Source organism: Mirounga angustirostris, unplaced genomic scaffold, assembly GCF_029215605.1.
Source record: "Mirounga angustirostris isolate CCGP_5_RB_7025 unplaced genomic scaffold, mMirAng1.0.hap1 SCAF_4, whole genome shotgun sequence".
NCBI classification, from domain to species: domain Eukaryota; kingdom Metazoa; phylum Chordata; class Mammalia; order Carnivora; family Phocidae; genus Mirounga; species Mirounga angustirostris.
Window position 1 is genome coordinate 66,458,446 of NW_026991712.1, and position 27,772 is coordinate 66,486,217.

General features: G+C 36.9%; 1 long non-coding RNA gene across 1 annotated transcript in view; it reads right to left on the reverse strand.

The window, feature by feature from the left end:
- Positions 1–27,772, reverse strand: part of LOC123859029 (uncharacterized) — a 270,181-nt gene that overhangs the window by 140,763 nt on the left and 101,646 nt on the right. Inside the window, exon 5 of the long non-coding RNA XR_010410684.1 lies at positions 15,065–15,139. This is a non-coding gene — a long non-coding RNA (uncharacterized LOC123859029). The remainder of the gene's footprint in view (positions 1–15,064; positions 15,140–27,772) is intronic.

Sequence of the window (27,772 nt, forward strand, 5' to 3'; positions counted from 1 at the left end):
CCAAAAAAACCAATAAAAATATGCTTAACATTATTAGTCATTAGAGAAATGCAAATCAAAACCAAAATGAGATACTAACTTTACACCCACAAAGAAGACTATAATGAAAAAGAACAAAAATAATGAGTGTGGAAGAGGATATAGAGAAATTGGAACCCTCATACATTGCTGGTGGTATTTGCAAATAGTCTGGCACTTCCTCAAGTGGTTAAACATAAAATTGCCATACGATCCAGCAGTATATACTCAAGAGAAATGAAGACACATGTCTACACAAAAACTGGTACAATAATGTTCATATCAGCATGTTCATAATAGCCAAGGAGTAGAAACAACCCAAATGTCTTTCAACTGATGAATGAGTAAATAAAATGTGGTATGCATTGGAATTCTATTCAGCAATTAAAAAAAAATAAGGTATTGATACATGGTATAGCATGGAACCTTGGAAATATGCTAAGAGAAAGAAGGCAATCACAACCCACAACATAGTATATGAATTTATTTATATGAAATGTTCCAAATAACCAAATCTACCAAGACAGAAAGTAGATTAGTGGTTGCCTAGGTCTAAGAAAGTATGAGAGAATGGGAGATTTGGAAGGAAGGGCAGCTTAGGGATGTAAGGTTTCTTTTGGAGATGATGAAACTGTCCTAAAATTAGGTTGTGGTGATGGTTGTACAAATCTAAGTATAATAAAAACATTGAACTGTGTACTTTAAATGGGTAAATTATATGGCATGTGAATTATCTTAATATAGCTTTTTAAAAAAAAACTCTTGTATGGCTTAATTATGTAGCTCTCTGATAGTGCTAGCTTAATCCAAGAATAAAATTTAGCAGTGGTTCTCAACTGAGGTCAATTTTGCTCTCAGAGTACATTTAAAAATGTCTGGAGACGGGGTGCCTGGGTGGCTCAGATGGTTAAGCATCTGCCTTCAGCTCAGGTCATGATCCCAGGGTCTTGGGATCGAGCCCCACATCGGGCTCCTGGCTCAGCCTGGAGTCTGCTTCTCCCTCTCCCTCTGCCTCTCCCACTGCTCATGCTCTCTCTTTCTGTCTGTATCTCTGTGTCTCAAATGAATAAATAAAATCTGTAAAAAAAAAAAATGGAGACATTTTTGTTTGTCACAAATTGGGGGACAGGGGATTCTACTGGCTTCTTGTGGGTAGAGGACAATGATGATTCTTAACACCCTGCAATGCACAAAACAGTCTCCTGGAAGAAAGAATTGTCTGTTCCAAACCGTCAATTATGCTAAGGTTGAGAAATACAGACCTAGAGAAACAAAAGGGCAATATGCCACTGACATCATTCCCTATAACCATTACTTTTGACAAGTAGCTTAGACAAAAAGCCAGAAAATATTAGCCCATGTATGTACAGGCAATAGGGAGTAACTGGGTGGCTATGTGGTAGCCATAGCCTAGAGGCCTGGGTGCCCTATAGAAAATAGTACAAGAAAGTACATTACTATGGTCTAGGAGAAATTACCTTTTAGGGTAGTAGGTAGTAGGCCTTAAATGTTGGTGAGTCCCTTCTAGCAGTCTAATAGTTTAAAAGTCAGTGAGCCCATAGCTTTGGGTTTCTCTAACCTGGAAGATTCCTTTCTTTAATAGATATGTCCTCAGGAAGAACTGGGAGGCACCAGAAGCCTGAATCCATTTCTTTATTTGTGTCTCTATCACATATGTTAATTGTACTTCTTGTTTGCAGCCTTAATATTAAATCATAGTGAGAGCATATGAAAACAAACAAATAAACCTATCTAACTTAAAAGAATGTTGCAAATACTAAATAAAATATATAGCTAAAGGGCCTGGAATTTGCCAGTGGTTCAAAAAAATGCTAGTTACTTTAATCTTAAAAAGTATCATTTAAAATTTTAGCATAAGAATAAATCTGCAGAAAAGTCTAACAAATATGTATGAGATATTTATGGAAAAAATGATGAACTTTATTGAAAAGCATTAAAGACTAACAAGTGAGAGAGATCTAGTTCATGAGTAGGAAGATTTAATATTTAAATCAATTATTCTCATTATATGCAACTGATGAATTATTAAACTCTACATCTGAAACTAATGATGTTCTATATGTTGGCTAATTGAATTTAAATAAAAAAATAATAAATCAATTTTTCTCAAGTAATCTATTCATTTAATCCAACTCCAATCAAAATCCCAGTAGGAAAATTTTTGGAACTTGACAATCAGATGCCAAAATTTAAATGGAAGAGCAAAGAATGAAGAACAATCAAGAACACTTTGAGGGAGAAGATAGCAAAAGGACTATATGTTCCATGAGATACCACAAAGCTATAATAATTAAAACAGTGTGTTTTGGCTTAGGAACAGGTAAATAACCTGCATTATCTTGGGTTCCTCCGGCAGTAGTACCAAAGGCAAAAGATTATTTTAACTGCTTATGAAGGAGGGTATCCCAAGGAAAACAGCAGTGACTGAAAATGGAGTGAAGCAAGGAAAGAGAGTCTCTGCAAGATGCATTGCTGAGTTGACCACTATTTGTGTAAAGTGCAAATTTGCAGAACTGTCTTTGAAGAGGCTGAATGAACTATTGTGTCTCAAGAAAATCTCTTCAGAAGAGGAGGAAGAATTTATCCTCAGGTCCCAGTCTCACTGATCGATATCCCACAGCTCATGAATTTCTCTGCACTCCTAGACTCTGAAGGTTGGAGAAATCCAGTGGCATCTCAGGCTCTAGCATAGATAGGGAATCCCCAGAAGTGAAAGATGTGCAGTGTGGGCAAGAAGTGAGGTGTTGTTAGGTTTTGGCTGAATAAAGCTGTTCAGAGCCTATGTAGAGCTAATCACCCCAGCGGCAGCAGCAGATACAAGTGGATAAAGTCTCCCATGCAGGTGAGAACAAGAGGCTCTGGAGTGAGATAAATAGAGTGAGCATTTGTCTCAGATTACCTACCATGTCCCAGTTTATGCTCACTGTCCTAGTATGAATGTTAATAGTCCCGCTTTCATTCTCAGAAATGTCCCAGGGTGGATGATAAATTATATGGTCCCCCTTCACATAAGAGCAATCTCATACATAGAGCTGACTAAACAGAATTAAGGACACAGATAAAGACCCAGGAATATATGGAAACTGTGACAGAGGTAGTGTACAAATCAGATCAAAATAAAGTTCTAGTAAAAGTGTCTATCCACATTTGGGTGGGGCAGGGAGGATTCCTTCCCCATACCATATATAAAAGTGGTCTTGATGTGAAAAGCAAAACCATAATATTTTTCAAGAAGATATAGGACAATATATTTTCTTTTTTTAGGGTTCCCTTTCTCCACACCTTCACCAACACTTTTATTTTTTTTCCAAGTTTTTATTTAAATTCCAGTTAGTTAACATACAGTGTAATATTAGTTTCAGGTGTAGATTTTAGTGATTCAACACTTATATTTAACACTTATGTACAACACCCACTGTTCATCACAAATGGTGCCCTCCTTAATCCCCATCTCCTTTCTAACCCAAGCCTCCTGCCCACCTCCCCTCTGGTAACCATCAGTTTGTTCTCTTTAGTTAAGAAACTGTTTCTTCGTTCTGCCCTAAATTCCACATATGAGTGAAATCATATGGCATTTGTCTTTCTGTGACTGACTTATTTCACTTAGCATTATATTCTCTAGCTTCATCCATGTCATTGCAAATGGCAAGATTTCATTCCTCTTTATAGCTGAGTAATCTATTGTGTATCTATTCAGCTTTATCCATTCACCTATTGATGGACACTTGGGACTGCTTCCATAATTTATTGTAAATAATGCTGCTATAAATATAGGGGTTGCATGTATCCCTTTGAATTAGTGTTTTTGTATTTGGGGGGTAAATACACAGTAGCATGATTACTGGATTATGGAGTAGTTCTATTTTTAACTTTTTAAGAAAACTCCATACTGTTTTCTGCAATGGCTGCACCAGTTTGTATCCCCACCAACAGTATACTAGGGTTTCTTTTTCTCCACATCCTTGGCAACAATTGCTGTTTCTTGTGTTTTGATTTTAGCCCCTCTGACAGGTATGAGGTAATATCTCACTATGGTTTTGATTTGCATTTCCCTGATGATTAGTGATATTGAGCAACTTTTCATGTTTCTGTTGGCCATGTGTATCTTTTCTTTGGAGAAATGTCTATTCATTTCTTCTGCCCATTTTTTAATTGAATTATTTGTTTTAAGGGTGTTGAGTTGTAGAATCTCTTTATATGTTTTGGATACTAAGCCTTTCTCAGATATGTCATTTACAAATATCTTCTCCCATTCAGTAGGTGGTCTTTTTGTTTTGCTGACTGTTTCCTTTGTGGCTCAGAAGCTTTTTATTTTGATGTAGTCCTAACAGTTTATTTTTGCTTTTGTTTCCCTTGCCTCAGGAGACATATCTAGAAAAATGTTGCTATGGCCAATGTCAGAGAAATGACTGCGTATGCTCTTTTCTAGGGTTTTTATGGCTTCAGGTCTCAAATTTAGGTCCTTAATCCATTTTGAATTTTTTTTTGTATATGGTATAAGAAAGTGGTCTAGTTTCATTCTTTTGCATGTAGCTGTCTAGTTTTCCCAACACCATTTGTTGAAGAAACTGTCTTTTGCCCATTGCATATTCTTGCCTCCTTTGTGGAAGATTAATTAACCATATAATCATTGGTTTATTTCTGGGCTCTCTTCCCTGTTCTATTGTCTATTTTTGTGCCAATACCATGCTATTTTGATTACTACAGCTTTTTAGTATATCTTGAAATCTGGGATTGTGATACCTCGTTTTGTTCTTTTTCAAGATTGCTTTGGTTATTTAGTGTCTTTTGTAGTTCCATACAAATTTTAGGACTATTTGTTCTAGTTCTGTGAAAACTGCTGTTGGTATTTGGACAGGGATTGCATTAAATCTGTAGATTGCTTTGGGTGATATGGACATTTTAACAATATTTGTTCTTCTAATCCATCAGCATGGAATATCTTTCCATTTGTTTGTCTTGTCTTCAATTTCTTTCCTCAATGTTTTATAGTTTTCAGATACAGGTCTTTTATTTCCTTGGCTAAGTTTATTCCTAGGTATTTAAATTTTTTGGTGCATTTGTAAATGTAATTGTTTTCTTAATTTCTCTTTCTGTTGCTTCATTATTAGTGTATAGAAATGTAACAGATTTCTGTATATTGATTTTGTATCCTATGACCTTACTGAATTCATCAGTTCTAGTAGTTTTTTGGTGGAGTCTTTAGGGTCTTCTGTATAGAGTATCATGTCATCTGCAAACAGTGAAAGCTTTACTTCTTCCTTACCAATTTGGATGTCTTTTATTTCTTTTTCTTGTCTGATTACTGTGGCTAGGACTTCCAGTACTAAGTTGAATAAAAATGATGAGAGTGGACATCCTTAGCTTGTTCTTGATCTTAGATGAAGAGCTCTGTTTTTCACCAATGATGTTAACTGTGGGTTTTCACATAGGGCTTTTATTATATTGAGGTATGCTCCCTCAAAGACTACTTGGTTGAGAATTTTGTCACGAATGGATGATCTACTTTGTCAAATGCTTTTTCTGCATCTATTGGAATGATCATATGGTTTTTATCCTTTCTCTTATTGATATGATGTATCATGTAGGTTGAATTGCAAATATTGAACCTCCCTTGCATCACAGGAATAAATCTACCTGATCATGGTGGATGATTTTTTTTAATGTATTGTTAAATTCAGTTTGCTTACATCTTATTGAGGTTTTTTTGCATCTATGTTCATCAGAGTTATTGGCCTATAGTTCCTTTTTTTTTGGTAGTGTCTTTATCTGGTTTTGGTATTGAGGGAATGCTGGCCTTACAGAGTGAAATTGGAAGCTTTCTTTCCTCTTCTATTTTTTTTTTAATTTTATTAATTTCTGTGGGAAGGGCAGAAAGAGAGAGAGTCTCTTCTATTTTTTTTTTTTTTAAAGAATAGGCATTAACTCTTCTTTAAATGTTTGGTAGAATCTACCTGTGAGACTATCTGGTCCTGGACTTTTGTTTGTTGCTTGATTACTGTTTAATTTCTTTGCTGGTAATCAGTCTGTTGAAGTTTTCTATTTCTTCCTGATTCAGTTTTGGGAGATTATATGTTTCTAGGAATTTATCTATTTCTTCTAGGTTGTCCAGTTTGTTGACATATAATTCTTCATAATATTCTTTTTTTTTTTAAAGATTTTATTTATTTATTTATTTGAGAGAGAGAGAATGATAGAGAGCACATGAGAGGGGGGAGGGTCAGAGGGAGAAGCAGACTCCCTGCTGAGCAGGGAGCCCAATGTGGGACTCAATCCCAGGACTCCAGGATCATGACCTGAGCCGAAGGCAGTCACTTAACCAACTGAGCCACCCAGGTGCTCCGTAATATTCTTTTATAATCCTTTGTATTTCTGTGGGTTGGTTGTTATTTCTCCTTTCCATTTTTTAATTTTATTTGGGCCCTCTCTCTTTTTCTTTATTTATTTTTGTTAAGTCTGGCTAAAGGTTTATCAATTTGTTGATCTTTTCAAACAACTAGTTCCTGGTTTCATTGATATGTTCTATTGTTTTTTTAGTTTCTATTTTGTTTATTTCTGCTCTAATCTTTATTATTTCCTTCCTTCTATTGGTTTTGGGTTTTGTTTGTTCTTTTTCTAGCTTCCTTATGAGTAAGGTTAGGTTGTTTGAGATTTTCTTGTTTCTTGAGGTAGGCTATAAACTTCCCTGTTAGAACAGCTTTTGCTGCATCCCAAGGATTTTGGACCACTGTGTTTCATTTTCATTTGTATCCATATGTTTTTGGATTTCTCCTTTGATTTATTGTTTGACCCATTCATGGTTTAGTAGCATATTATTTAATCTCCATGTATTTGCATTCTTTCCAGATTTTTTTCCCCCTATGGTTGATTTCTAGTTTTGTAGTGTTATGGTCAGAACATGGTATGACTTCAACCTTAATGAATTTGTTGGCATAATATGTGATATATTCTAGATAATATTCCATGTACACTTGAAAAGAATATGTATTCCTCTGTTTTAGGATGGAATGTTGTGAATATAACAATTAAATCCATCTGGTCCAATGTGAAATTCAGAGCCATTGTTTCCTTGTTGATTTTCTGTTGGATGATCTATCCATTGATGCAAGTGGAGTGTTAAAATCTTCTATTATATTACTTCCTTTATGTTTGTTATTAACTGCTTTATATATTTGGGTGCTCCCATGTTGGGTGCATAAATATTTTCAATTGTTATATCTTCTTGTTGCATTGTTCTCTTTATAATTTTATAGTGTCCTTCTTTGCCTATTGTTATAGTTTTTGTTTTAAAGTCTATTTTATCCAATGTAAGTGCTACTACTCCGGCTTTCTTTTTGCTTCTATGTGCATGATAAATGCTTTTCCATCCCTTCACTTTCAATCTGCATATGTCTTTAGGTCTGAAATGAGTCTTTTGTAGGCAGCAGGTAGAGGGATCTTCTTGCCTTTTTATCCATTCTGTCCCCCTGTCTTTGATTGGAGCTTTTAGTCCATTTACATTCAAAGTAACTGGTGACAGGTATGTACTTATTGTCTCTGTTACTTATTTTACAGTTGTTTTTGTAGTTCTTCTCTGTTCCTTTCTTGTCTTGCTCTCTTCTTGCACAGTTTTCTGGTTTTCTTCAGTGATGTACTTGGATTCCTTTCTCTGGATTTTTTGGATATCTATTCCTGATTTAATTTGTGGTTAACATTAGGCTTGTATATAACATCTTGGCATATGGTGGTCTACATTAAGTTGATGGTTGCTTAGGTATGAACCCATTCTTTACTCCTCTTTCCTACCTTGTGTTTATGTAAATGGTATCATACTTTATATCCTTTTATTTTGTGAATCCCTTGACTGTTTGTTATAAATATACTGAATTTTACTGCTTTTGTGCTTCCTACTTTTCTTACTCCTGCTATGGTCTTTCCTTTCCACATTCCATTTAACATTTCTTGTAGAGATGATTTAGTGGTCATGAATTCATTTAACTTTTGTTTGTCCAAGAAACTCTTTATCTCTCCTTCTATTCTGAATGGAAGCCTTGCTGGATAGAATATTCTTGGTTGCAGGTTTTTTCTTTGAATATATCATGACACTTCCTTCTGGCCTGCAAAGTTTCTGCTGAAAAATCAGCTGATAGCCTTATAGTGTTTCCCTTGTATATAACTGTTTTCCTTTCTTTTGCTAGTTTTAAATTTTTCTCTTTATCACTACTTTTTTGCTATTTTAATTACTATGAGTCTTGGTATGGACCTCCTCGGGTTGATTTTTTTGGGGGGCTCTGTGACTCCTGAATCTGGGTTTCTGTTTTCTTCCCCAGATTCAGGAACTTTTCAGCTATTATTTCTTCATAATTTTCTACCCCCTTTTCTCTCTCTTCTCCTTCTGGGATCCCTATAATGCAAATGTTATTATGCTTCATGGTGTCACTGAATCTCCTTAGTCTATTTTCATTTTTTTTTAATTCTTTCTTTTCTGTTCTGTTCAGCTTGATTGCTTTCCATTACTCTGTCCTCCAGGTTGCTGTTCTATTCTTCTGCTTCCTCTAATCTACTATTTATTTCATTTAGTGTATTTTTAATTACAGTTACTGAGTTCTTAATCTCTGATTGGTTCTTTCTTATGTTTTTTATCTATTTGTTAAGGGTCTCACTGAGGTCATCTACTCTTTTCTCAAGTCCAGTGCTGATCTTTATGACCATTACTTTAAGTTCTCTATCAAGCATATTACTTCTTTCCATTTCTTTTAGCTCTGTTCCTAGGGATTTTGTCCTGTTCTTTCATTTGGGACATATCTCCTTGTCTCCTAAAATTTTCTAACTCTTTGTGTCTGTTTCTATGTATTAGGAAAGTCAGCTAAATCTCCTGCTCTTGAAAGTATTTGCCTTATGAAGAAGAGGTCCTGTAGTGCCCTGTTGTGTAATGTCCTCTGTTCACCAGAATCTGGCACTTCAGGGGTCTCCTATGTGTGTTGTTTATGCCCTACTATTGTGTCTGAGTCACTTTTGCCTTCAACCAGTAATCTGTAATGGCTCTCTGCCTATTGTGGGCAGGGTTTGGTCCCTGTGTTGTTAAGTAGGCCAGTCTAGGACTGCCTTGGGCTTGAGATGAATCAGACCAGGCATTTTCCAGAGATGTGGTAGCACTGAACTGCAGGGCAATTTCCCTATGTTGTCCCCTGAGAAGCTTTAGTTGGTGGGCAGAGCCTGCAGTCAACCAGATGTCTGCCGCAACCCACAGTTGGGGCCACAGTTGGACTGGTGTGTGTGGTTACCTTCCCCTCTCCTTGGAGCAGAAATTACTATGGAGTGGTGCTGGTCCCTGTCAGGGATGCTTGGATACCATCAGGCTTGTGGCATCTCTTTGGATGGGCTCTGGCCAATGGTGCATTGGAGGGGACAGGCCTACAGGAGATCACAAGGTTGGGGTATGTGGTATTAGCAAGGTTTGGGCAGATCAGCTGTGGGAGGGAACCTGGAGCTGAGGCCTGGTGGAAGGGGTGCATTTGCAGGAGAGCACAGGGTTGGGGTGTGCTATTAGCAAGTTAGGTAGCTAATACTGGCATTGTGCTGGTTCCTGCAGGTGTCCATGAGTCTAGGTTGGGATGGGGGAGGAAAATGTTTCCTGCCAGCTCTTTTTTTCTTGGAGAAGTCTCCCAATGATCCATGCTCCCACAGTGCATGCTGAGATTAGTAAACAAATCTCTCTCCTTTATATCCCTGGATTTTTTCAAACTGCTGCTTCTATGCTGTATCTCTGCAGGGCTGTTTGTTGTGCTGCCTCTTTAAGGGCTGGGATTCTGCCCTCCTGGCTCTCCCAAAGCCAAGCCTGCTGATTTTTAAAGTTCCAGGTGTTATGCCCCACTGATTGTAAGAACTTGTGAAATTAGGTCCCTCTGGTTTTCAAAGCCAAATATTATGGGGATTCATCTTCCCCACGTGGGTTTTCTGTGCCTGGGGTGCCTGGTGTGAGGGTCTCTTTCTCTCCCCTCTCTGCACCTGCAGCAGCTCTACCACCCATGGACAGTCCCATGGGTCTGTTTAGTTCACAACCATGTCTCCGCACTTCCTACCCTCTTCAATGTGGCCTCTTCTCTATATTTAGCTGTGGAGAATCTGTTCTGCTAGTCTTTGGTCATTTTCTGGGTTATTTACACTAATATGGGTGTTATCTAGTTGTATATGTGGGACAAAGTAAGCTTAGGGTCCCCTACTCTGCCATCTTCCCTGGAAGTCTAATAAAGTTTAAATAAAGTTTATATAAACCTCCCAAGGCTAGTAGATTAATAAGTGCTGGAGATTTGATTGAAAACAAATCAGTCTAACTCCAGCCTTAGAACTATGCTCTTTCTTGAGAAAAACTGTACCCAAACTTTTAGTTACATACTCATATCAATAAGAAAAAACAGAGCATGTACTACAAATATTTATTATAAATTTTATCTGCAATACTATATAATATATATTATGTACATTATAAATAATGCACAAAAATAAAAATCAAAGAAGTGTTATAAAAATAGAAGTACAAGTTACACTATACTTTATCTCACTTCAGATTATTATTCTTACTACCTCTATGGGTTTATCTAATTCTAATTTATATTCCTAATTCTAGTGTAAAATATATTATCTTGCCTATAGCAGATACTCAATAAATGTTGTGAATAAAAGATTATGAAGTTTTCCTCTACACTGTTATACTCTATACTCAGTGCTGTAACATACTGACATATTTGAATACAAACGTGCTCAAAAGCAGCGTCCTTGAATTGATTTTTAATATATCTGCTAGCTTTCAGTTGTTAAAGGTCAAGCTTCAGTCATCTTCCTCAGAGCATTAGTTAAAAGAGAGAGTTTGTTATATAGCATTAACAGCTGGTATCCCAAAAGGGACATTTGCAAGGAGAAGGAGGAAGGTCCTCAAAGGCAGACATATTCCATTCAAAATTGTTTGCTTAATTCTCCTATCTATAATCCTACAGAAAATAAATGCTGTTGTCTCTTTAAAAACCCTAGATCTGCTGGGGAATTTGTGATTGTTTAATAACCATGGCTCTCAATCTTTTTTCAATGAATGGAATGAACTATAGGTGTAGATCTTCAACCTAGAGGTGATTGTCTGTGGACTGGATGGAAGTGTGTGTTTTATTTCCTTCCCCACCAGATGAGAGGGTATAAAAGCAGTCACCTGTCAACCCACTCTAGCAATGAAATTCAGCAGCCTATTGTCCCAATCACTGCTCTCAATCACCCTAAACGGCCTCCAGAGGCCATCATTATTATAGGACATGTTCCTAAGAGTAGATAAATGGAACTCCACCTGCCAGCCTGCATAGGGAAAGATGGACATTCTTGGCCAAAAATATGAAAGGGCCTTGGAGCTTTATTGACATTTACATCAAAAATAGTTAGCAATAAAAGCAGCTGTTGTGGCGTGCTTTCACCACGACGTGTTTGGAATATGCTGTGAATTGAAATACAGACCTCCTGACAAGCAATTTACCTTCTGTCAGTCTCCATGTGCTTGCAGCATTACTGGGTACTCGCTGTGATAGGCCACTTAAAGCTGCACATGTGTACAGTTTGGATGAAAGATTAACTACAATTTGAGGCAGGAAGTAACGTATTGTGGAGTGTCATTCATAATGGCCTACATTGTCATCTGCAGGGTGACACCATAGCAAGAAGGTGCCTCTGTTGTGACTGCCTTATGGAATCAGATGTCATTCATTCTAATGAAGATCTGACTACAATTCTAATAAGCAGAGTGCAAGACATCTCAGGACTGGAAGCATTAATCTGTCTTGTTTGTTGACATTATAGGGATGACTAAAATGCTATTATGCAAGAAATTTTTTTCAGAAGTGATTCAATAGCGGAATTGCAACACAATGTATAATGGCCCAGAACAAAAGATGTGCCAGAAGTTAATTTCTGTATTTATTCTTCTCAGTTGATTCAGTACCCTTCCCTTAAAAAATTTCTACTAGATGAAATATTATGATGTCTCATGAGTAAAGTACTGATTGTTTTGTCTGAGCAATATGTGGAATTCCAGTCTCTTCGATGGAAAATTCTATATCAAGTTTTGGCGGCACTTTTGGAAAGCAATGTACCATTTATTATGAAGAGTAGATAAGATACTTGGCTACTTTTTCCCTAAAATCGTTGCCCTAAACTATGCTACCTGCAGCTCTAGAAACAATATTTAGTCAAATCTAAAGAAAAATAAGTAACTGATGTTGTTTTTCCTCCCCTGGCGAAGAAGTTCGTCGTTTTCAATCTGATAAACTGCTCAACAGTGTAAAGTCCATGGGCAACTGCCAAAGCTGATATGTCTATAGAAATCAAGTGCCTTACAAGTTATAATCAACTTTATCAGTCATTATATATTTGTTTTTGAAAAGAGGACAGAGTTTCATTTTCCTCAATAAGTGTTCAAAAGCAGTTCTCCGTCTCTTCCCTTTCACAAACATGTGATCCTTTGCGTTCCTTGGGTTAGTTACTGATGAGGAAACAATTCATAATAGTTTAATTCTTTGCAACTCAAGTAGGAAGAAAGGATTTAGCACAATGATATTTTCAAATATACAATGCACTTGCTCTTATGACTATGTATCCAAGATCCTTGCAGTTGATTATCAATCCACAACCACCCTAGCATCTAATTCTGTGATTTTCACTTTACTGCAAAATCATAGATGGTTTGTGTCTAGCATTTCTACTTCTGCTTCAGATCAAAGTGTGGTTTAAAGTCCTTAGTGAGCTTGAGAATCAAGGCTTTCAACCTCCTCATGCTAGCCCAACTGCTCTGGAAATCTAAAACTATCAATAAACAAGGTTTTTGTTTGTTTTACACTCTACTTTTGCCAAAAAAAGAAAAAAGAGGAGGATATTATTGCTAGTCTCTGATGTATACTGAAAGATTTCACTAAACTTACTTCAGAAGCATATTCCTGTAAATAACAATTCCAAACATGTTCCTATGAGTATAAATATTTTTTTAAAGATTTTATTTATTTATATGAGACAGAGAGAATGAGAGACAGAGAGCATGAGAGGGAGGAGGGTCAGAGGGAGAAGCAGACTCCCTGCCGAGCAGGGAGCCCGATGCAGGACTCGATCCCGGGACTCCAGGATCATGACCTGAGCCGAAGGCAGTCGCTTAACCAACTGAGCCACCCAGGCGCCCCTTATGAGTATAAATATATGCACATATTCCAGAGACCATAAATTCACGAAATAATTTGTTGTGATTGGCTCTTGGGCGTTTGGCTGGCTAATGCTGGCTCAACCCAGAAAATTTATGTGAGGTGAGTTCTAACAGGCCTGTGTGTATCAAAGCAGAGGCGATACTGTGGGCGACTTTCACTTTCAGTGAAATTGAGTCTTTTGGTAGCTTCCAGCCAATAAATAGCTGAAGGAAATCACCAGCAGCTGTCTAGCTGCTGGCAGACATAAGCTTTAAGGCAGCCATGCAAATTAGCATGTTTCTGGAGCCCCTCCCAAAAAACAAATGGGCTGCAAACACCAAAGCTTCCATTGAATGGCTTACTTTTGCCTTTCTATTAACTCAGACCTATTCCTAATTCTTATTTCTATTCCTATTGTTGCTAACAATCTACCCAAAATTTAGTGGCTTAAAGCAATACAAATCTATTACCTTATAGTTCTGAAGATCAGAGCACAAAAATGGGATTTACCTAAAGTCAAGGTGTCAGAAGAATTATGTTTTTTTCTGGAGGCTTTAGAGCAGAATTTATTCCTTGTCTTTTCCAGTTTCTAGAGGCCACCTACATATTTTGGTTTGTAGCCCCTTCCTCCATCTTCAAAACCAGTAATTCAATACTCCTTTATAACTGACCCTCCTGCCTCCCTCTTCCCTTTATAAGGGTTTCCGTGATTACATTGGGCTGAGCTGGATAATCTCCCCATCCAAAAACCCTTAACTTAATCACATCTGCAAAATCTCCTTTGTTGGATAAAGAAACACAATCATGAGTTCTGGGATTAGAATGTGGACACGTTTGAAGGACCTCAAAGATGCTTCCCACACCTAATTTATAGTAATGCTTTCTTTGTCCATTGCCTTTTTCCCCTTTACAACCATCAGAGGAAGTGATGGCAGGGAAGACTATCACTCCCACATGTGAGTGAGGAAATGAATGCCCAGAAATGCTCATGCCTTGCCCAACCCCACACTGCTTTAGGCAGAATTGTATGTCCACGATTGTAAAAAGAATGTAAAACTCATGGGCGCCTGGGTGGCTCAGTCGTTAAGCATCTGCCTTCAGCTCAGGTCATGATCCCAGGGCCCTGGGATCGAGTCCCACATCGGGCTCCCTCCTCGGCGGGAAGCCTGCTTCTCCCTCTCCCACTCCCCCTGCTTGTGTTCCTGCTCTCACTATCTCTCTCTCTGTCAAATAAATAAATAAAATCTTTAAAAAAAAATGTAAAACTCATCACTCTTTTTTTTTTTTTAGCTCTACTTATGTACCTGTATGAGGAGTACTGAGCTACCACAGAGGCATGCAGAGAGGACCTGGTCCCACTTGACAATATTGCATCTAGCCAAATTCTTTCCGGTGCCAGCCTCTCACAGCTTGTGTCTCTGCTTTCCTTGGACTCTGAAGCTGGGTTTAACAGACCAAATCTTTCACTTCCCTTTCTTAATTTTCCCATCTGCTCTTCTTCTTAGGCCTAACCCCCCCGGAAGCACCCATGCTCTGAAAGGATCCATCACTTCAGATCAATAAGAATCTTAAAAACAAATATTATTTATGGGACACAGCATTAGGTGGCACTGTTTGGTAGACTGGAAGTACACAGTCACAACATTACAATTTCAACAGTGCAGTAGTGAAACAAGGATTCGAATCTCAATACATTCTTTTTAATCCAGGTAACCCTGGCCAGATTACTTTGTGCTTCTCTGAGCCTCAATACCCTTTTCTTCAAAGAGGTGATGTTATGGTTGTTATAGATTAAAAAGAATGACATATGATAGTACTGGCATGTGGAACGTTTAACATACCTTTTTTTCCTCCCTTCTTCTCTCTTATTGCTCAGGGAAAAGAATAGCTGAATCACAGATCCAAGTTAGGGGTATCTGCACATTAAAAAAACAAGAGGGAGAATTTTTATTTGACAATATTTAATGTAGGTAAAAAAAACCCTAAAAATTTGGAATCTTGAGTATTATGACAGGTGCAGAGGTGTTTCCAGGTGAGCATCTTCCAGCTATTTGTCAAATCTCATCACATAAATGTAGATGCAAGATTGCAGGGAACTACAGTCATTCTAATAAATTACATGGGAGATTGCTTCAGATATATGATAAAAAATGACTAGGTAATACAAATCTATTTTCTTAATACAGGAGCATCATGGGGAAGTGGAAAATAGTAAAATTAAGTCCTTGTTCTATCATCTTCATTCCAATCTCTATTCAATTTCATTCATGATTTTCCCATATATCAACTTATTTGTTATTTCTTGAACATTTACTGTGTGCCACCTACATCATCCTAGGAATACGGTAATTAATCAAGCTTGGTTGGTTTTCCAAGATGGCACAGATAAGCAGTAACAATTAAAGAGAATGAGTACTATGATAAAAGTATGCCAAGATGCTTTAGGAGAAAAGTGAAAGGGTATTCATTCTAGCCATTAAGGTAAGAGAGTCAGAGATGTCTTCCTGCGAAGGGAATATCTAATATGAGAACTGAATAATAAGTAGGAATTACCCAGGTTAGGAGAGAGAGGAGCAAGGGTATTCTAGGCAAAAGCAGAACATATATGAAGACTTGAAGAAGAGAGCACGTGGCATGTTTAGGGCACTATATGACATTCATGTGGCTAGAGCAGTGTGTAAAATGTTAGGAGATTGGGAAGTGTGCTATCCCTTTCTGCTTTCCGAGTCCCAATAGTTTTCTTGAATAGAAATGTGGACACCATCTGTTTCCCTTCCTCACTCACACTCTCCCTGTGAAGAGAACAATGTAACTGTTTTTCTACTAGAGAAAATTCCCTGAATTTTTTCCAACTAATCTAAAATGTTTCCCTCAGAAGCACTTACCATTTTTCCACACCTCTGAACCCATATTTTGGGGAAAATATTCTCATGCTTTAGACTGTATCAGAGTGATTCCAATCTTAATGTATAAGGTTACAAAATATGGATTGAAAAAAATATAATGGGTAGCCCACTGGAATTAAGTAGAAAGTGCTCCAACAATTCCTGTACTTGGCCTCCCAGACTTGGAAATGCAAAGTGTGATCCAGTCAGGAGAGTCAGTGGCTATACATCTACGGTATGAATGCTATTTTGGGAGTCAGTCTGAAAACTGCCCCCCTTCCCTTGTCACCATCAATACTTCTTTTTCTGTAAAGAAGTAGATGGCCAACTTCTACAAAACAATCATACAAGAAGCAGGAATTAGGTATTATAGGTGATCTATCCTTAAGCCAAGGAAATTTATTCTACACAAACATTTAGAAGAAGAGAAAGAAGACCCCAGGTAGTGGTACATATTGGAGTTTGAGTCTTTTATGTGCTGGGGGACCAAAGGCAGGAAGACTTGGAGGGCTTTCTGCTTAACTTAAGGTCTGTCTTTTCATATGGTCTGTCTGTTGAGAGCAAGAGAGCCAACAGAATAGAATACAAGGTTCTATCTCAATGCAACAGAGCTGTATTAGAGGAAAGCATGGGAAAATCTCAGAGGTAATACAGAGGCTGGACATATGAATCTATTTCCAAGAATAGATCTGAGAATTGGATTTAAAAGACCTCCAAAGGGGCAGGGAATAAAACTGTTGCAAATTTAGCTAATCAATTCCTTACTGGTAAAGAATCAGATATGTATAGCTATCTTTGGTATAAGTGAAAAAGAAAAGTACACACACACACACATACTAAAATGAAATAAACAAACCAAAGGCATAGAAGCTGAAAAGAACTTCATAAAACAAGGGGACTGAAAAGACTGAGAGGAAGAAGAGAACTCCTAAAGTGATTTACTGTAACTATCAAAACAATCATAAAACTGTTGAAAACTCAGTAGGATACAATAAAATATAACGTTTATGAGATGGGAATTCATACACAGAGAAGACAGAGGAAAGAAAAAAGGTGAAATAAAAATAATATGAGTATGCTAAGGAAAACTAAAACTAAACTAAAACACATCACAAAATTACAATAAAAAGTATGGTTGACACTACATAAAATCAACTCAGCAATAAGGAGGATAAACTTAAGATTGTCCCTTAGAAAGAAGGATAAAATAACAAAGAACTAAAACAAATGAGAGGTGATGGTGGACCAGAAATTGCAACATAGCCTAAAAAATTTATTTCTGCTTAAGGAATAAACCAAAAGAACTGTAACAAAAGCAAGAATTCGAAGACAAAATTTCAGAAAATTTTGGTGAGCTCATAAAAGATCTAGTGATGCAGATTTTGAAATGTACACAGGTTCTTCGCAAAAGTCAGTGAGAGGCCATGAACTCAGAGAAAAACATTTGACAAATCCAACATCTTTTCATGATAAAAACTCTCAAAAGATTGGGAATAGAGAGAAATCACCTCAACATAATAAAAGCTTGGGGTACCTGGGTGGCTCAGTTGGTTAAGCATCCGACTCTTGGTTTCAGCTCAGGTAATGATCTCAGGGGTCATGAGATCCAGCCCCACGTCAGGCTCCACACTCAGTGGGGAGTCTGCTTGAGATTCTCTCCCTCTGCCCATCCCTCTCTCTCTCAAATAAATAAATAAATCTTTTTATTTTTATTTCTTTTAAGATTTTATTTGTTTATTTGACAGAGAGAGAGAGTGAGTACAAGCAGGCACGGAAGCAGGCAGAGGGAGAGGAAGGCTCCCCACTGAGTAAGGAGCCCAATGCAGAACTCAATCCCAGGACCCTGGGATCATGACCTGAGCTGAAGGCAAATGCTTAACCGACTGAGCCACCCAGGAGTCCCTAAATAAATCTTTTTTAAAAAAATAATAAAAGCTATATTTGATAAGCCCATAGTTAACATCATACTCAACAGTGAATGACTGAAAGTTTTCCCCCAAATTTAGAACAAAGCAAAGATTCTCACTCTCATCACTTTTATATAACATAGTACTGGAAGTCCTCACCAGAGAAATTGGGCAAGAAAAAGAAATAAAAGGCATCCAAACTGGAAAGGAAGAAAATTATCCCTGTATAGTAAATAATAAAGACTTTACAAAAAAAAAAAACTATTAGAACTAAAAGAATTCAGCGAAGTCACAAGATACAAAATCGACATACAAAAAACAATTGTAATTCTATGCACTAATAATAAACTATCTGAAAAAGGAAATTGGGAAAACAGTCTCATCTATAATAGCATCAAAAAGGTTAAAATGCTTAGGAATAGAGGCTCAACATCACTAATCATCAGGGAAATGCAAATCAAAACCATATACATAAGATCACCTCACACCTGTCAGAATGGCTGGAATCAAAAAGATAAGAAATAACAAGTGTTGGTGAAGACATGGAGAAAAAGGAACCCTCGTGCATTGTTGGTGGGAATGTAAATTGGTACAACCACTGTGTAAAATAGTATGGAGTTTCCTCATGAATAAAAAATAGAAATACCATGTGATCCACTAAGTCCACTGCTGGGTATCTACCCAAAGAAATGAAAACACTAAGTCCAAAAGATACATGTACCCATATGCTTATTGCAACATTGTTTACAATAGCTAAGATGTGGAAGCAACCCAAGTGTCCATCAATAAATGTATGGATAAAGGAAAAGTGGTACATATATAGAATATTACTGAGCCATAAAAAAGGATGAGATCTTGCCATTTGTCACAACATGGATGGACCTAGGGGGTATTACACTAAGTGAATTGTGAAATAAGTCAGACAGAGAAAGACAAATACCATATGACTTCACTTATATGAAGAATCTAAAGAACAAAACAAATGAATGAACAAACAAAAAACAGAATCAGACCTGTAGATACAGAGAATAAACTCATGGTTGCAATGGGGAGTGGGAGATACAAACTTCCAGTTATGCACGTGCTCTCTCTCTCCCTCTCAAATAAATAAATCTTAAAAAAAAAAAAGGAACTCAAATTCAGCTGTTAATTTTTACAATACATGTAGAACATAAATAAATACATGGGATGTTTAAAAGAAAAGTAATAAGATAAGGTACATTTAAATACTAGACAAAAGGAAACTGATGGTTTGATAATATAAGAACTAATAGCACTTACTGTGATATGATAAAAGAAATATTTCATCAATAAAATATGACAATTATAATCTGCATTCATTGCAACCTTGCCTCATATACCAAGCAAAAATTATCAAAATAATATGGACATCAGCAAATCTACAATTATAGTGGTACACTTTAACATATATCGAGAGCCAGAATCACTGAGGGTATATATTTGAACAGCTTAATTAGTAAATTTAGTCCAATGGATTATTCTAAACACACTGTTGCATTCGCAAAATAGAGATAATACTTTTATTCTTCAAGGAGAGTTGGAATAATCACAAAAATTGACCATGTATTAGGCCCCAAAAGGATGTTGCAAAGTCTAAAAAACTAGAAATCTATAATAAAAATATATTCCCCCAAATTTATATATTTGGAAACCAAAGTGAGTCTAGAGTTAAGGGTGGGAAATCATAATGGAAATTTCAAATAGTCAGACTATGTCATTGTACATGGTTATTTTAAGAGCTCACAGTCTTCCTGAGTTTCAGTTTATTCTGCATCTCAATGCCTCTTCCCAAAGCCTGACACCCCATCCAGGCTATTCTGTCCTCAGTTTCTCTGAGCCCTGTGGGGGCTCTGAGATTGTTCCTTTTATAGCTCCTGTCATCATTTGCCCTACCCAGCAGAGGTTGGCTCTCCCTGTGCCCAGATTAGTGTTCAACAACCAAACCTAGGACCCTGTGAATCTCCGGAGCTCTTTCTCTGTGACCTGCCCCCGCCCCTCTGCTCCACAGATTCCAGCTGCCTGAGCTTCCTCTAACTCCAGCCTGTCACCCTGACCCAGCTAGTCCCTTGTGAGATCCCTGCTTTGCACGCTGATCCCTGCTCTGCACGCTGGTCAGGAAAATGCCTCTAGGCAGAAAGCCAGGGCAGCCATTCTCAGGGATCACACAGTCCTGTTGTGCAATGTCTTTAAATAGTCCCATATATTTTTGTCCAGTTTTTAGTTATTTACAGCAGGAAGGCAAGCCCAGAACCAGTTACTCCCTCGTGGCTGGAAGCAGCAGTGTGACCCATATGATTTTAGCACTTTCTTCCCATTCACTATTTGAATAATATGAAAATGTCCCTCATGTGAGCCTTTCCTTTTTGCTTCTTTCTCATTTCCCCCCCATAGTTTCAAAACAATTTGAAGTTTGGTTTCTAAGTAAATTCTAGTTAAACCATACGTCCAGGACGACAGAAATATTTAAAATTTAGACACCAAACAAACCACAAGTAGGAGATAATGCCATTTAACTCATTTAAGATGAGTACAGAGTGTTGATGTCTGTTAACGTAACATCAAAGACCTACTTTCATCACCACTAAACGAAGCAAATAAAAATTCTGGGAGGGCCATGGCAGTGGTAGAGTGGCCTCCTCCCCATTATGTGATACCCATTCCAAGTCATAAGTGGTAGCAAGGGATAACCTTCTCCATGAGATTGTACTCACAGTTATCTTTACTTTTAGTTTTCATCTAGATAGCAACAAAAAGGACTTACATGGTCACAGAATTAACTGAACCAAATTAAGTTACTATAATATTCACAGCTGAATTCCTATAGTACCTTGGTCATTCTGTTATTACTGTTCAACTCTCATTTGGGATAGGTATAATTTGGCTTTCCTCATGCTGGGCAGTACTCTAGTGTTGGGCCCTTTTATGCTGTGCTACTATCTCTGCGTTCTCACACAAATGCAAATTTCCCAGTGGGTGCTCCATAACTGCCCCCTTTAACCTCCTTCAACCAGCCCCACTTACTCCCATTGCACCTGAAGGATCAGACACTTCACTTAGGAAAACCTCCTTGAAGCTTCTTTCCTTTACTTCTAATTTCCACTGAATAAAAGGCAGATCCATAGGGAGAGGCTTCCTTTGCTTCTGCCTTGCACATTATGTCACAGCAGGCCAGTTAGCAAATGTGCTGATGGCTAGCATTCCAGGTAGGTCAGACCTTTCCTTTTGATGATCTACTACATAGTCAATTGTTTATAAGAAATATACACTTGGTCATTCAGGACACCAAAACATATTTCTCATATATATTTGGTCTTTGTCCACAGTTCCTGGCTCATAGTTCCCAAAACCCTTAAAATTTACTAAGTGTTGACAGTGACAAGTGTCTCTTGTTATGTTAATGAGGTAACTTTTGGACCCCACCTAAAGATGGGGCTATTTGCTAAGGAAATCAACCCTGTGATAAGAAGTGCAATGGCCTCATATGACCTCCTATGAGGGGAGAGGAGCTGGATGTTGAATTAATCATCAATGGCCAATGATTTAATCAATCATGACTATGTAATAAAGCCTCCATAAAAACCCAGGAGGACAGGGTTCAAGGGCAGGGAAAGGGTGACATACCTGCAGAGGGTGGTTGGTGTGCTTGGAAGCTAGGTGCCCTTTCCCCATACCTTGCTCTATACATCTCTTCCATCTGGTTGTTCCTGAGTTATATCCTTTTCTAATAAACTGGTAATCTAGTAAGTAAAATGCTTTTTTGAGTTCTGTGAGCCACGCTAGCAAATTAATCAAACCCAAGGAGGAGGTTGGGAACCTCTGATTTATAGACAGTTGGCCAGAAGCACAGGCAATAAATTGGGCTTGCGACTGGTATCTGAAGTGGGGATGGAGTTGCGGACACAGTCTTGTAGGACTGAACTCTTAACCTGTGGAACTGATGCTCTATCTGGGTAGAGTGTATCAGAATTGAGTTAAATTGTAGGACACCCAGTTGGTATCTGCAGCATTGCTTATTGGAAGTGTGGGGAAACCTCCCCCCGCTCCTCATATTGAATTTGAGTCCAAGAACACTAAAACCAATGTTTCGTTTAGATGAGAAAATGCCATGTGCTGGTGAAGAAGTGAGTGTCCTTAGTCTTCTAGCAAAATTCTAAACATAATCTCCTCTTATCTCTTAGTTTCATTAAAACCATTTAAAGTAGGCAACAAGCATAAGTATGACTATTCCAATGAAAGTAAATAGGGAAAGAGAAGCTAAATGTTTGAGATACTTTTGGTTAAGTTCATGATAGTTTATATTACAAATTAAGCTCCACTTGGCAACAGTGAAACATTCTGTTTTGCTTGTGTACATTGTCTTTCATTTTGCTTTAGTTAGGTAGGTAGCGTTATGGAAGTTTTAGGTTGAAGATGATTGACACATTAACAATTGCTAGTTGTTGAATTTCTTTAAATCATCCAAAATCATTTTCTTGCATTTAACTGAAAGATTGAAATTAAACATACTATCCTCCATGCTCTATGTTATTTTCAATTTTTATGGCAGATCAAAATAATATGTAGCTTGTATTTATTTATTCACTCTTCGTGGCAGATCGTGAAAGAAGTTTATGAGGATAGAGCATTTTAAAGTATAATAGCTACCAAGATAAAAAAGACAACAATTTACTTATTTACTTATGAAAATGGCAAGTAGACTCTTCTAAATTGTAATTTTTTCTTGTGAGATTCCCAGAGAAACTCCATAATAACATTTGCAAATGTTTCCATAAGAAGAAACTTTATGAAACATGTTTAAATATTTATGGAATGTTAAAAATGAGGCATTAATTGGCAAACAACTTAATTAAAATGCTTTCTCAAGTAATTAGCAACAAATACTTCTCTATCTGTTTTGCATGCCATTTGTCTTGTGTTTGTTAAACCCGCCTGTCAGTCAAACTTTGCTTCAGGTAATTTTTTTGCTCTGTGGGGAAAATCTTCAAAAATTACATCTGAATTTAAAATATTTTGATTATCATTTTTATCTAACAAATTCTCTTTTTCACTTCATCTTCTATATGTCCCAGTAAACCATCATCCTGGGAATTTAGGGCCTGAAGATGAAATTCTGCATCAAGGCATTACTGAGTTTCCAAAAACACTCTCCAGAGAACAAACTGAATCAATCTAGAATCAACAAACAGTGCAGTTAATTAATGAGAACACCATAAGGGAGCTTTTTTAAACAATGTTGACGGCTGCTGCCTCAGGACCGATAGCACCAGAAGTTATTGCTGGTTTGAAAGAAGTGACTCTTAGGGTTCCCCCAAGGCACCTTTTGCTTACATTAGCTATTTACCACAACTTTTCCTTTTATTTGCACCCTTGGGGAAGTACACTTATTTCCTAAATTACTTTTTAAGTGATGCTTATTCCTGCCAGTAGCCTGAGGTACAGAGTGAAGGTACAGAGTAAACAAAAACAGGAACCAAGTCTGAAAGAGCACTGAACAAGTCTGCAGAAATATCCTTATACTGTAGCATTGTTTTCCAAACCACAAGTCCTGAAATGGCATGTAAAATGGGGGGGGGGGGCCTTCTTCCTTCGGTCTGGTTTAACTGCGGGAGTTTAGAGGGGAGAGCAAGGCTGAGAGGATGCCTCAGAAGCAGGTGGCGGTGCTGGGTGAGAACCGTAAGGAAGACATAAATACTTATTTTGGGCAACAAGCCTCATTAAAACTAAGACAACTGAAAGATACTTCAGCCTTATAATAAAGTCTTACTACCTCTTGGTGTTTAAAGACATCAAACCACAAAAACTTCCTGTCCACAGAATGTAAGCTCCTCAGAGTCAGGTACTTTTGTTCTCTGACTACTCCCAGCTCCTAAAACAGTGCCCGGCCCATAAGTGCTCAAAAAATAGCTGTTGAATGAATGATTAAATGAGTAATGATTAAAGTAATAGAAGTTGGTAAAAGAATATCTTAATTCTGCCAGTAATTCCCTCGGCAACTGACAGGTACTTAAAGACATCCTTTGTTTTTAGAAGTAGCCATTTGCCATCAATGTCTAATGCATGGTACAAGAAATAAGACCTATAAAGTTGTCATTCAATAAGTATTGATATAAAACCTACTAGATGTCATGCATCGTACTAGACTTGAAGATAACAGTGATTAAAAGACAGATTTGGTTCCTACTCTGAGTTCGTAGTCTTATAGGGAATCAGATATTAATCTAGTAATCATACCAATATATAATTCAGAAAATGTGGTAAGTGCCTTGAAAACAATACTGGGTTCTATGAAAACATACAAAAGATTTCAGAAGACTGAAGTGGTCATATAAGGCCATTTTTTAATGTGATGAAAATATTTAAATGCAGATAATTTAAGAAAGATGTGGAGTTTAGAGGTTCACGAAACTAGAATATTCATTTCTACATCTTTTCTTGCAAATTACAATCTCATCCAAACCTCTGAAACAGAGTTATTCAAGATGTCAGCTGCTTCAAACCATGTAATGCAGTTCCAAAACTTTCAAAACTTGTACACCCACATACAACTATTTTAGTAGAATAAGTAGGCATTAAATTCAGTAAATCTTAATTCCTTTTCCTATAATGAGGATTTTTAAATATCTTAGGAAAAGGAGAAGATTAATCTTTTAATTAATGAATAACACAATATAGTTGCTAAACTTTTTTACTTAAAAAAGTTTAGGTTTTATATCAACCACAATAATATAATAGAAAAAATAGATATTTATTAACTGCTTTCTGTGCACCAAGAACAGTACTAGATTCTTTACTCCCCCCCTTTTTTTTTTACTCCCTTTTATTTTTAAAGTAGGCTCCAAACACAGCATGGAGCCCAACGTGGGGCTTGAACTCACAACCCAAGTTCAAGACCCTGAGCTGAGATCAAAAGTCAGATGCTTACCCGACTGAGCCATGCAGATGCCCCTCTTTTATTCACTTTTAATATTCAATTATATTTTAGTAGTTTTATTAAATTAAAAATTTGGGCTTGCTTTCCAGGTAAGATCCCTGTTTTCGTATTGTTAATTTAATGTATTTTATCTTATCTACATAAGAATGGATAAGATGAAATATTACAAATCATACTGATGAATATTTTTTTAATTTAAAGAAAAATATGAATACAGACACATAGACAATACTTTTACCCTCAGTTATATTTATCATTTTGTGCCCAATGCATAAACAGTGCTGAGCAAATGAAGGTGCTCCATTATTGAAAAAGGTGAATGAATAAGTCATGTATTCAGAGATACTTTAAGTTTTCTATGTGTGTGTATGTGTATGTGTGTGTTTGAGAGAGACATTGAGAGAAAGAAGGAGACGATTGTTGGTATCCTAATACTCATGCTTAATTCTTTTTTATACAGTTATTTCCCACCTAATAAAATTGAATTTCATTACTGATAAAAGCTACCAGAGTTTAAGAACATATATATATACTTTAAATTAATGGTGCCATGAGAGTTGGACAAAACAAAAAGACAAAAGAGCAGCTTGGATTTTTAGGCATAATCTAAGGTGGACACAGTCAAATGTTAGAAAGCTTAATGACAGGATATCAAACTTTTTGCAGTACAATGGTAGGAGGAGGAGGCAGGTCTATTTAAATTGCTGTTTTACTCCACCTGTTATGTATCTAGTCAGAAATACCCAACTGCTTATGTCTTGGTGAATGTGGTACTGCTCTTCACTTTGGTATTCACACATCTTCTTGATCTCTTCTACAAGTTTGGGAATTCCAGATGGTAAGGCAAATTATCTAAACTAGTGTGACATTCAGGTCACACTTGAAAAAGCAGTAGTATGACCTGGAAAGCCACAGATCTCTCTTATTAAAATAAGTGTTTTTAAAAATAAAAACTTACCTACTTGGCCTCCAAGGCATTGAACATGTACTACTTACTGGGCAAAAAACTGAAAACCATAGAGAAAAAAATAAAGGTGTCACAGAAAAAGAGACCTGGAGAAGATAAGTGAAGATCAAGGCGTTAGAAAAATCATTTTTAAGGTGACAATATTTAGGAAACATGTAAATTAAGTATTGGTTGAAACAAGCAGCAAGAGAACAAAATGTTAGAATTGCATAAAACGAAGACTATAGAAAAATACAAAGGATATAGAATGTATTAAGAAAAATAAAGGAGGAAAAGATTAGGAGATGATTTTTGGACTCTTTCTTTCCATTTATAAAAACCAGTGATTCTATGGGGAAGGGGAGGCTTAATGTAATGGTAAGAAGCAATAAAAATGGAAAGGAAGCAAGTATGCCTTCACAATAAAAAGTCATATCTCTATGAAACTAGTAATGACTAAACATTGTTCTCCTCTCCAGTAACAAATCACAAATCAAGGGATTGAATTAAGTAGTATCAGACTTTCAAAGGAGCTGGAGCATTCAGCCATAGTATGTTTTAGCACATAATATTCAGTCCAAAAATAATGAAGCAATATCAGACACCAGAGATAATCTATTAAAAGAAAAAAATAAAAGTATTAAATGCAATAATCATAATCTCTATGAAAAACAGATAATTTTTGGTAGTCTGTGAATATTAGTGGATTAAACTAAATACCCTTAATCTTAAAGTAGACGTTCTCCAGAAGTTTCACATGGCAAGGACAATATCGAATATACTGTAATTCTGAAAAATCAATCAAGTTCTGTATCATTCTGTAGGTTCATTTTTTATTATGATTCTACATTTAAGAGCCTAGGGCTCTGAAACAAGTCGGTCTAGTCTCATATGATAGGCTGTGTCGTATGTGACCTAAACCTGTAAGATTCCCTTTAGCTCACAGTAAGTTGTGAGTGATGTTGTGGATTTGAACCAAATTAGATTCCAGATAGACTCTTTCTCTGTGGGTGACTTGCTCTTTTCTAGAATTCTATTGTTGGGGCTTGGCCGGAATTTAGCCAAACTCCATGGTGGCAAGGACATCTGGGCATTTACCTCAATGTGTTCAACACATTGTCAGATTGAGAGATATATATGCATCACAGAATGGAAAGTTTTGGTTTCATAGAGCACTGGAAATACCTCCTAAGAAGAGAAGTGTCTGTTTGGATTAGATGGTTTCCAGTTAAACAGATGGGGTACCAGCCTCCTGGGTTTAAAACTGGCAGAACCTTTTAGGGCATTCAATAAAAGAATCAACAGTGTTTAAAGAGGAAGCAGAAACACTGGGGTCAAAAACATGACATATTTTTGCATGCCAAATAATAAAGTTAACGTATCTATGTTAAATGTGCCAATAAATTTGATTCTTTGCCAAAGCAAAATTATATAAATTAATGAAATTTTTAACTTTTTCTTGGATTTCAATATTTTTGTCCTGCAGTCACCCAAGTTAGCATAAAAATTTCAATTTTATAAAAAACTTCCAGTTTACTAAGGTGTAGGGTTAGGATTATCCACGAAAAATTGTTGGTCTCTTTCTTCTACTATCCAACCAAGTCTCCAGCTATAAGTAAGTCTCAACAAAGAGTGAGTTCAAATTAATTTAATCATATATTGGCTACTTAATATGCTCCAGGTACGATTCTGGTTTTAAAAGGTTAATAACACTCAGTTTCTACCTTTAAGGATTTACAATCCAAGACATTAGTTCTCCACATTTTTTTCCCTGTTTCCACATTTATCACATGGGCAAGACATTCCAGAAGTGACTTCTAACTTAGAGGTATAACCTTAAGGGTCTGACACACTATGGG